Genomic DNA, 12,151 nt, shown 5'->3' with positions numbered 1-12,151 from the left:
TTATATATTATGTATATATTGTATATCTGTATATATATGTATATATATATTAATGTATATTGTATGTATATGTATATATATATGTATATATGTATGTGTATATATATATATGTAATATATATATATGTATTTTATATATTATATATGTTATATATTATATATGTATAATATATGTATATGTTATAGTTGTGTTTATATTATGTATATATGATATATATGTGTATAAATATATATTATAATATGTATATATTATATATGTATATGTATTTTTTTATTTTATATATTTAAAGTATGTTATATATATATTTATATATATGATATGTATATATGTATGTATTATATTATTGGTATATATATATATGTATATTTGTATATATATATGTATATATTTTGTATATATATGTATGTTTATATTATGTATATATATATTATGTATATATGTTAATGTATTATATTGTATGTATATGTATATATATGTATGTATATATATGTTATTATATATATGTATATATATATATATATTGTATGTATATATATATGTATATATATATTTATATGTATAAGTATTATGTGTATATATATATTGTGTATATATATGTATTATGTATATGTATTATAACTTTATTATATGGTATATATGTATATATATATGTATATTATGTAGTATATGTCTGTTATATGTGTATATTATATATGTATATATGGTATATATTATGTATATATTAATAGTGTATATATATATGTAATGTATATATATATATGTATATAGTATATATATGTATATATTAATATATGTATGTTTATATATGTATAATGGTATATATGTTATATATGATATAGATATATGTATATATATGTATTGTATATTATAGGTATATATGGATATATATGTATATAGTATATATGTATGGTTATATTTGTATCTATATATATGTATGTATATATATATATACTATATGTTTATATGTATATTATATGTATATATATTATGGATAGTATGTATATATGTACTTTATGTGTCTATTATATGTATATATTATGTATTGTGTATAATGTATTCTATATATATGTATGTATTTATGTGTTAATATATATATGTATATATGTATATATTATATGTATGTATATATATAATGTGTAAATATATATGTATATATTTATGGTATGTATGTATGTATATATAAGTATATATATTGTATATATAGGTAATATATATGTATATGTATATATTTGGTGATATATATATGTATATATGTGGTATATAATATATGTATATATATATATATGTTTATATATATATGGTATATATGTTATATATATATGTATATATTTATATCTCATATATATGTATATGTATGTATATATATATATATATGTATATATGTATATATATATATATATGTATATATGTATATATATATATGTATATGTATATATGTATATGTATTTTTATATATATATATAATGTATATATATGTATATATATGTATATATGTATATATATGTATATATATGTGTTATATATATGTGTATATGTGTTTATATATGTATTATATGTGTATATGTATTATATAGAATGTATTATATATAGTGTATATATATGTATATATATGTATATATATGGGATATATGTATATATTATATATTTTATCTGTATATATATGTATATGTAATATATATGTATGTTTATGATATATATATGTATATGTATATTATATGTATAGATATGTTGTATATGTATTGTATATATATATGTATTATTATATGTATATGAAGTATATATATATATGTTTTAAATATATATGTATATGTATATATATGTTTATGTATTTGTATGTATATATGTAATGTATCTATATGTATATTATATATGTATTATATATTTGTATTATATGTATATATATATGTCGATGTAGATATGTGTATATGATATTGTATATATATTGTGTATCTATATGTATATATAAGTTGTGATATATTATGTGGATATATATATGTGTATATATATGTATATATATGTGTATATATATGTATATATATGTGTATCTAATGTAATATATTTTGTGTATATCTATGTATATAGATATATTATATTTATATGTATATATATGGTATTATTATATATTTATGTTTATATGTAATATATGTATATATGTATGTATGTTATAATTTATATATAAGTATTATGTATATATACTATATATTATATATAAGATATATATATATATACTATGTATATGTATATATATTATCTGTATATGTATATTAATAGTTATATTATGTATATATATATGTTTATATATATGTTATATTTTATGTATAATATATTATGTAGTATATATATATGTAATATATATATATATGATATATATATTATTATATATATGTATGTATATATTAATATATGTATATATATATGTGGCGATATTTATTATATATGTATATATATATATGTATATTTTTATATGTATTATTATATATATATGTCAGAATATATAATTACTATGTATATATATGTATATGTTTATATATATGTATATTATATCTATATTATGATTTATTTAAATGTATATATATTGTATTATTATATTGATGTATTTATATAGTATTGTATAATATATATATGTTTGTTATATATAGGTTATATGTATCTATTATATATGGTAATTATATATATGTATATATATATTTATGTATATATATATTTATGTATATATATATATGTGTATATATATATGTATATCATGTATATGTATTAGTATATATGTATATATATTTATGTATCTTGTTTATATAATGTAATATTATATATATGTATAGATATATATGTATATATTATATATGTATATATATATGGTATTTATATTTTTATGTATTATATATATAGTGTATATTTTATGTATATATATATGGATATATATGGTATATGTAATATATATTTGTGTATATTATGTGTATATATGTGTATATATGTGATTATCTATGTATATATATGTATTTATTATATATGTATTATGTGTATATATATAGTTATATATATATATGTGTTTTTATATGTTATCTATGTGTAATTATATATATGTATAATATTATGTGTATATATGTATTATTTATATGTGTATATAATGTACTTATCTCCTTATATGTGTATTTATGTATATGTATATGTTATATATGTATATATATATGTATGTATATATATGTATGTATATATATGTATGTCTATATATATATGTTTATATATTTATGTATATAATTATATAAGTATATATGTAGATGTATATATGTATTATGATATGTATATATATTTATGTAATATAATTATGTATATGTATATTGGTATATATGTATATGTATATATGTATATGTATATATGTATTTGTTATATATGTATATGTATTATATATATGTATATATCATATATGTATATTATTTTTATGTATATATGTATATAAAGGAATATGTATATATATAGTGTAGTATATATTTTTTATGGTATATAATATATGTATATTATATATATGTATATATATGTGTATTTCTTATATATGTTTATATGTATAGTATATATTTGTATTTATATGTATTTATTTTTTTTTTTATGTATATATATATGATTATATATATATGTATATATATATGTATATATATGTGTATCTATATATGTTGTATATATATGTGATTATATATATGTATATGTATATATATAGATGTATTTTTATATATATTTATGTATAAATATGTATAGTATATATATCCATGGTATTTATATATTATATGTATATATATATTATGTATTTATTATAGGTATATTTTATATGTATATATATATATGTATTATATAGTATATCGTATATATATATATGGTATATTTATATATGTTATATATAATATATATATGTATATCATATATATGTATATATATATATGTTATATATATATATGTATATATATATTTGTATATTATATATGTATATAATATATGGATATTTAATGTTTATTTATATATAATTATGTGTTATATATGTGTATATATGTGTATATATGTTGTATTTATATGTATATTATATGTATTTATATATATGTATATATGTGTATATATATTATGCTTATATAGTTTTATTTGTGTTTTTATATGTATATGTTTGTATATAATATATGTATCTATATATTATGTGTATATATGTTATATATTCTGTAAATATATATATGTATATATATATGTGTTATATATGGTATATATATATGTGTATTTATGTATATATATATGTATATATATGATATATATATATGTGTATATATGTTATGTATATATATATATGTTTATATATGTATATGTGTTCTATATATATATTATGTATATTATATGTAGTATATATATATTATGTAAAATATATATATGTATTAATGTATTGTATATATGTATATTATATTATTGTATAATAATATATATGTATATAAGTATATATGTTATATATGTATATGTATATATGTATATGTATATATGGTATAAAAAAAAAAAAAAAAAAAAAAATGTATTTATATGTATATGTATATTATATTTTATGTATATATATATTATGTATATAATATAAGTTATATATGTATATAATGTATATATGTATACTATATATGTACTATATATATATTTGGTATATATATATATGTATTAGATATATATGTATATATATGTGTATATATATGTATATATGTGTTATGTTATTCTATGTATATATATTGTATTCTATATATTGTATATTATATATGTATATATTATAGTAAATATATATGGTATAAATGTGATTATATATTATGTGTATATATATGTATATATTATATATGTATATGTATATTATATATATGTATATAAATTATATGTGTATATTTATGTGTATATATATTTTTGGATGATATTATGCATATACTATATATGTATGTATATATATATATGGTATATATATGTTTTATATTTTATGTTTATATAAGTATTATATGTTAATCTTATATATGTATATATATATATATGTATATGTTTATATGTATATGTATATATATTTATATATATTGTATATAGATATGTATATATATAGTATATATATATGTATAGTATAATATGTATATATATGTATGTATTATGTATGATATATATTTATTTATGTATATATTATTGTGTATGTATTATATATGTATATATATATATATGATAGTTTATATATATGTTGTATTTTTATATTGTATATGTATATATGTGTATGTATATTAAAAAAAAAATGTGTTATTATTGTGGTATTATATATGTAAATATAATATTTTTGTATATATAATGTATGTATATATATATAGTTTATATGTATTTGTATATATTATGTATATATTGTATATGTATATATTATATATGTATATATTATATAATGTATATATGTATTATGTATTATATTATATGTTTATATATGTATATGTATTGTATATGTATATATATATTTGTCTATATGTATATACTAGATGTTATATCTGTATATATATAACGTGTATATATATATTGTATATATATATATGTTATATCTGTTATGTATATATATGTATGTTATATATATATGTGATATTAGATATATATGTATATATATATATGTATATTTTGGTATATGTATATATGTATATATATATATGTATATATATATTATGTAAATGAATATATGTATTTATGTATATGTATATATATATATTGTTATATGTATATGTATATATGTATGGTATATATATATGTATATTAATCATATATGTATGATATATTAATGTTATATATGTTATATAATGTTATATATTGTATATATTATATGTATAATATATATATGTATAATATATATATGTATATATATATGTTTATATATGTGTATATTATATGTAATATAAGTTGTACCTATATGTATATATAATGTTTATGTATATATATGTTATTATATATTAGTATTTATATCTGTATATATATATGTATTCTCTGTGTATATATATATATGTGTATATATATGTATATATATATGATATGTGTGATATTATATATAGGTATATATATATATGTGATATATATATGTCTATATATATGTGTATATATATGTATATATATATATGTATTGTATATATATATATGTTGTATTAATATGTATATATATATGTATATATAAATATGTAAATATTTATATGTATATATATATATGTATATGTATTATGTATATGTCTATATGTATTATATATGTCTATATTTGTAATATTATTGTATTATTATAGATGTATAATATCTATGTATTATATATGTAATGTATATCAGTATTGTTTTATATATGTTATGTATATCTATGTGTATGTATTATATTTATGTATATATATATATATGTTATATTATATTATGTATATATATATATGTATTGTATATATGTGTATGTATATATGTGTATGTATATATGTATATATATGATGTATATATATATGTTATCTTTATATGTATATAGGATATTGTATTTTATATGTTTATATATCTATATGTATATATATATATGTATATATTATATATAATGTATATATGTATTAAATATTTATGTATATATATGTATATGTATGTATATGTATATAATATATGTATATATATATGTATATATATGTGTATATATATGTATATATGTTGTATATATATGTATTATCATAGATTTGTATTTATATCATATATGTTATATATAATATGTATATATCGTGTATATATATATTTATATATATATGAGTATAAATATGTTTGTATATATATGTATATGTATTTATGTATATAAATATGTGTAAATAGATATATTGTCGTATTATAATTATATGTATATGTATATATATAATAGTGTTATATATATTTATGTATATTGTTATATTCTAAATGTATATTATATATATGTATATATATATATGTATATATATAATATGTATATATATATGTATATATATGTATATTATCTATATTATGTATTTTATATATTATTTATGATATATATTATATAAAGTATATTTATAGATGTATATATATATATGTATATATATTATGTATATATATTATTGTATTATATATATGTATATATATAGGTTTGGATAATATATATGTATATATATTATGTATATATATATGTATATATATATGTATAATATATATGTATATATATGATGTAGTTTATATATTATGTTATATATATGTGGATATATGTATGTATATATGTATGTATATATATATGTATGTATAGTATATATGTTTGTATATATTTATGTATGTATATATTATTATGTATGTATATATATGTGTTATGTATATATATCTGTGTTATGTATACTTATATATGTATGTATATTTATATGTATGTTTATACTATATATTGTATATATATATTATGTTATATATATATGTATTTTATATATATGGTATATATGTATATATTGTATATGTTACATTATTGTTTCTTATATATATGTATATATAATATTGTGTATATGTATGTTCATGTGAATATTGTATATATATATTATATATGTTATATATATATAATAATAAAGTATATATGTATATATATATGTATATATATATGTTATATATTATATGTTATACTATTATATGTATATATATTATATGTATATAGATAAATATGTATATATATATGTATATATATTGTATTATTTATGTATATATGGGGCGTTTGTGTGTATATATGTGTATATTATGTATACATATCTGTGTGTGTATATATTGTGTAATATATGTGTATGTATATATTTGTGTGTATATATGTGTATGTATATATGTGTATGTATAGATGTGTATGTATTAGTATGTATATATGTGTTTGTATATATGTGTATGTATATATGTGTATGTATATATGTGTATGTATACATATATGTATACATATATGTATACATATATGTATACATATATGTATACATATATGTGTATACGTATATGTATATATATGTATATGTGTGTATGTATATGTGTGTATGTATATATGTGTATGTATATATATGCATATGTATGTATATGTATGTATATGTATATATGTGTATATGCATATATGTGTATATATGTGTATATGTATATATATGCATATGTATTTATATGTATATGTATATATATATGTATATATGTATATATATATGTATTATATTTATGTATATGTATATATATGTGTATTGTATATATGTTGTATGTGTATATATGTGTATGTTTTGTGTTATATATATGTATATGTGTCTATATGTATATATGTGTTATATATATATGTATATATATGTATATGTGTATATGTATATATGTGTATATATGTATGTATATATACATGTGTATGTATATATGTATATATATAATATATGTATAATGTGTGTATGTGTGTGTGTATGTATGTGTTTGTATATATGTATGTGTATATATGTGTATATATGTTTATACATGTGTATATATATACAGGGGTTGGACAAAATATGAACACCTGCCAAATACACAATATTTGTTGATTGATATGGTGCCTGTAGAACATCTACAATCATTCGCGGTATGGTTCGTAGAGTGTCCGAATAGCTTACAATGGAATGTTGTCCCATTCTTGGACCAAAACATTCACCAATTGCTGGAACGATGTTGGAGGTGGAAATCTGGTCCTCGCTCTCTGCCCTAAAACTCCCCATGACGGTTCAGTTATGCTGAGGTCTGGCGATTGTGTAAGCCAGTGAAGATGTTTGATGATATTCTGATGCTCTACGAACCAAGGCTGAACCTTTTTGGCTGTGTTTATATGCTTGACTGTAGGAAGTAGGCAGTCAGGATGGTAGGCTACTTTTGGGGTTCTCCATACATAAACCCTGCCGTTCGTATGGAATAACGTGAACGTTGATTTATCGGACCATACCACATTCTTCCAATCATCAAGTGTCCAGGTTTTATGTTCGTGGCACCACTTCTTTCGTAGCTTAGCGTTGTCATCCGTTATAAGGGGTTTCGCAATTGCAGCCCCACCATGAATGTTAGCTTTGTAGAGCTCCCGCCGTACTCTTTGCGTCAAAACAGGATTCCTCAGGTGTGTGTTGTTCTGCTGTCACTTTTCCTACGGTTGTTGTCTGGCCACAATCCTTTTTAATGTTCGTCTGTCTCTGGCAGATAACTTTGGGGTTTGCCCACTATTCCTCTTCGCCGAGGATGTTTTCCCATGTTTTGTGTACGCTGTCATTACCGTGGATACTGTCACTCGTGAACGTTCAACAGTTCAGCCGTTTTCGTCACCGACACTCCCGCTAACCGGACGCCGACAGTTTGCCCTCTTGCGAAGTTTGAGAAATCACACATTACACCGGTCGCTTGTTGTAACCGTCGTAGACCAAAACGTGTAATACACTGAAATATAACCTACGAGACTTGATACGTAAACTGCACAATAAATACGTGGCGCATATTTACCCTGAAGCAGTGTTGCCAAAATGCACCAAGCTGTATTATTTTGCATGGTGTTCATGTTTTTTCCAACCCCTGTATGTAATATGTATATAATACTATATACTATTATTAGTATTATATATTAAAATAGTATATTATATATATGTATATATATATGTGTGTGTTGTGTGTGTGGTGTGTGTGTGGTGTTGTGTGCGTGTGTGATTTGTATACACGGACATGACAGTATTGAATAGACACCAAGAGGAAATCGTTTATTTAATTTATTAAAACAAAGCCAATTGATTAACAATTAAAGTGCTTATAAATGGTCACAATGTGAATAACTAATACTTGGTTGACATCCCTTTTGCTTTTTTTTCAATGGAAGGTCTGGACCCTTGTAGGCATGCTAGTGATTAGTTCACGAATATCATCTTAAGAGGATTTCTTGCCATGTTTCCCGTAGTACACCTAAGAGTTTTGGCTTTGAAGATGGCTTTCCGTTCTTTTTGTGAGGTTGTCGGTCTTATATGTCCCAGATGTGTTTAATAGGGGTAATATTCCGGGGGATCTTTACTTGGCCATGGAATATTTTTTTTTTTACTCATTCTACCACTGGAGAATATTGGAATGAGTCCTTCCTTTAACATAGAAACATATTTACCTGAATTGATGTTTCTTTGACACTTCATAAGCTCTGATCGACCATCACCCCAAATTGCACCCCACACCATTATTGAAATGCCCCTATATTTCACTGTTGGCTGCAGTCTTTTGAGGTCAAATTCTTGAAGACAGTCTCCAGGCCTAAACTCTTCCACTATCAGAAAATAATGTGAATCGCGACTCGTCTGAGAAAATCGCAGTGCTTCAAAAGACCACAGGTCTCTCCACCATCTCAACAGCCCAATCCTTTCTGCGCTATTGGCCGGACGAAGGAGTGGTTTCCTTTTTGGAGCTCTGCCATAGTAACCCAGCTTGTGGAGATACTTGACAGGTGTTCTGGGACTAACATTAGCTTGTGTTGCTATGTCAGAGGCCTTGTAACGTGAATACTCTTAGACATTTTTGACAAGACGCAAGGTTCTTTCTGAGGGCTTGGGACGACCTGAATGAGGTTTTGTGCCTTTCTTGCCCTCTCTGGGGAATTGTACGATCACTCTATTAAGAGTAGAAATGGGTATTGACAGATTTTCAGATATTTTGCGTTGACTAAGTCCACCTTCATTTTGACCCATAATACAACCTCGCTGAAATTCAGATAGGTACACTGCTCCTTTAGTTCGTGGCATGCTTGATTAATGTTGTATGTAATCTGAAACATAAATCTAGATGAATATAACATTAAGTAAATTTGAATAACATTACGTATTAAATAAGGGTAGAAATGCATTTTTCTTTGTGTCCATTCAATTCTGTCATGTCTGTATATTATATATAATATATATATATATATATATGTATATATGTGTATATGTGTATATATATGTATATATATATGTAATATATATATATAATATAATATATATATGTAATATATATATATGTAATGTATGTATATATATAATATATGTATGTATATATATAATATATATATAATATATATTATATATAATATATATATATACACTGTATTGCACACGACATCATTTTGACACTGATTAATTTTCTTACTGAGATTTTCAATGTTTCTCACAGTAGATCTCATTTCAGTGGGGGTGGGTAAATACAGGCTTTCCATAGTCTTCCATATTTAATTAATGTGTCGACTTTAGGGAGTCATCTTCAGAATAGTATACAATAATTAAATCAGTGTTTCACAGCTACATAATACACAATTGACAATTTTGTACAGACAACATGGATTTAAATATATGTCGCTTGGGAACGTTGAAAGGATCGTGTCATCCTGCGTGGGCGGACACTTCGCTCAGGAGGGGGAGGGGAAGGGGAGGGAGAGGGGGTTCGTCTTGCAGGGACACCCCCCTGGGCTGGTCAAGAGGGGGTTAGTGAGGTGGAGGAAGGGAAGAGGAAGGAGGTTAGTGTTGCTGGCGATGGTCTCCAAATCTTGATGAGGAATTAAAGAGAGAAATAACAGAAGTCATGTTAGATTATATATAGATTATCGGAGCTCTTTTCCTTATGTACATGGCTTCTAGCATTCTTAGTTACTTTATTTTGTTACAACGTGGGACTATGTTAGTGTTATTCACAATAGTCTCCCTATCAATTACAGCCTGGTGGTACTGGAGGTGGTGTTGTTTAATTACCACTTGTTGTATATGTAGGGACAACTCAGTTGGTACGTGCTGAACCCAATGTATGTAGAATTACGGGGTACGCAGTTCCCAGAAGTACAAAGGTATTCATATATAACATTGGTACTCGATAATGTCCCGCCTTATAGCCTCAACGAGTGGAAAAATGTCTGATACGTACCATGCACCAGACCCCCGGACTAAATCTTACACTCTCCATGCCACATTTTTTGTTTTAGTTAAAACAAAAATTTTATCCTTACATTATTTTAATTTTTCCATTATTATTTCTTGTCTTTTCTAATACTACTACTTTTTTTTTTTTGCCAGATTGTTATTAATTCATTATTAATTTCCACTACCATTTGAATGATTCCTCTGTCATTGTAAGATACGAGTTCCTTTGCACTCGGAGAGGTATGCACGCGTACATATACGCCACTTCTAG

This window comes from Oratosquilla oratoria, chromosome 1 (genome assembly GCF_046742065.1).
Source record: "Oratosquilla oratoria isolate Oo_2021 chromosome 1, ASM4674206v1, whole genome shotgun sequence".
NCBI classification, from domain to species: Eukaryota; Metazoa; Arthropoda; class Malacostraca; order Stomatopoda; family Squillidae; genus Oratosquilla; species Oratosquilla oratoria.
The sequence above is the reverse complement of the archived record's forward strand: the minus strand, read 5'-3'. Positions refer to the sequence as shown.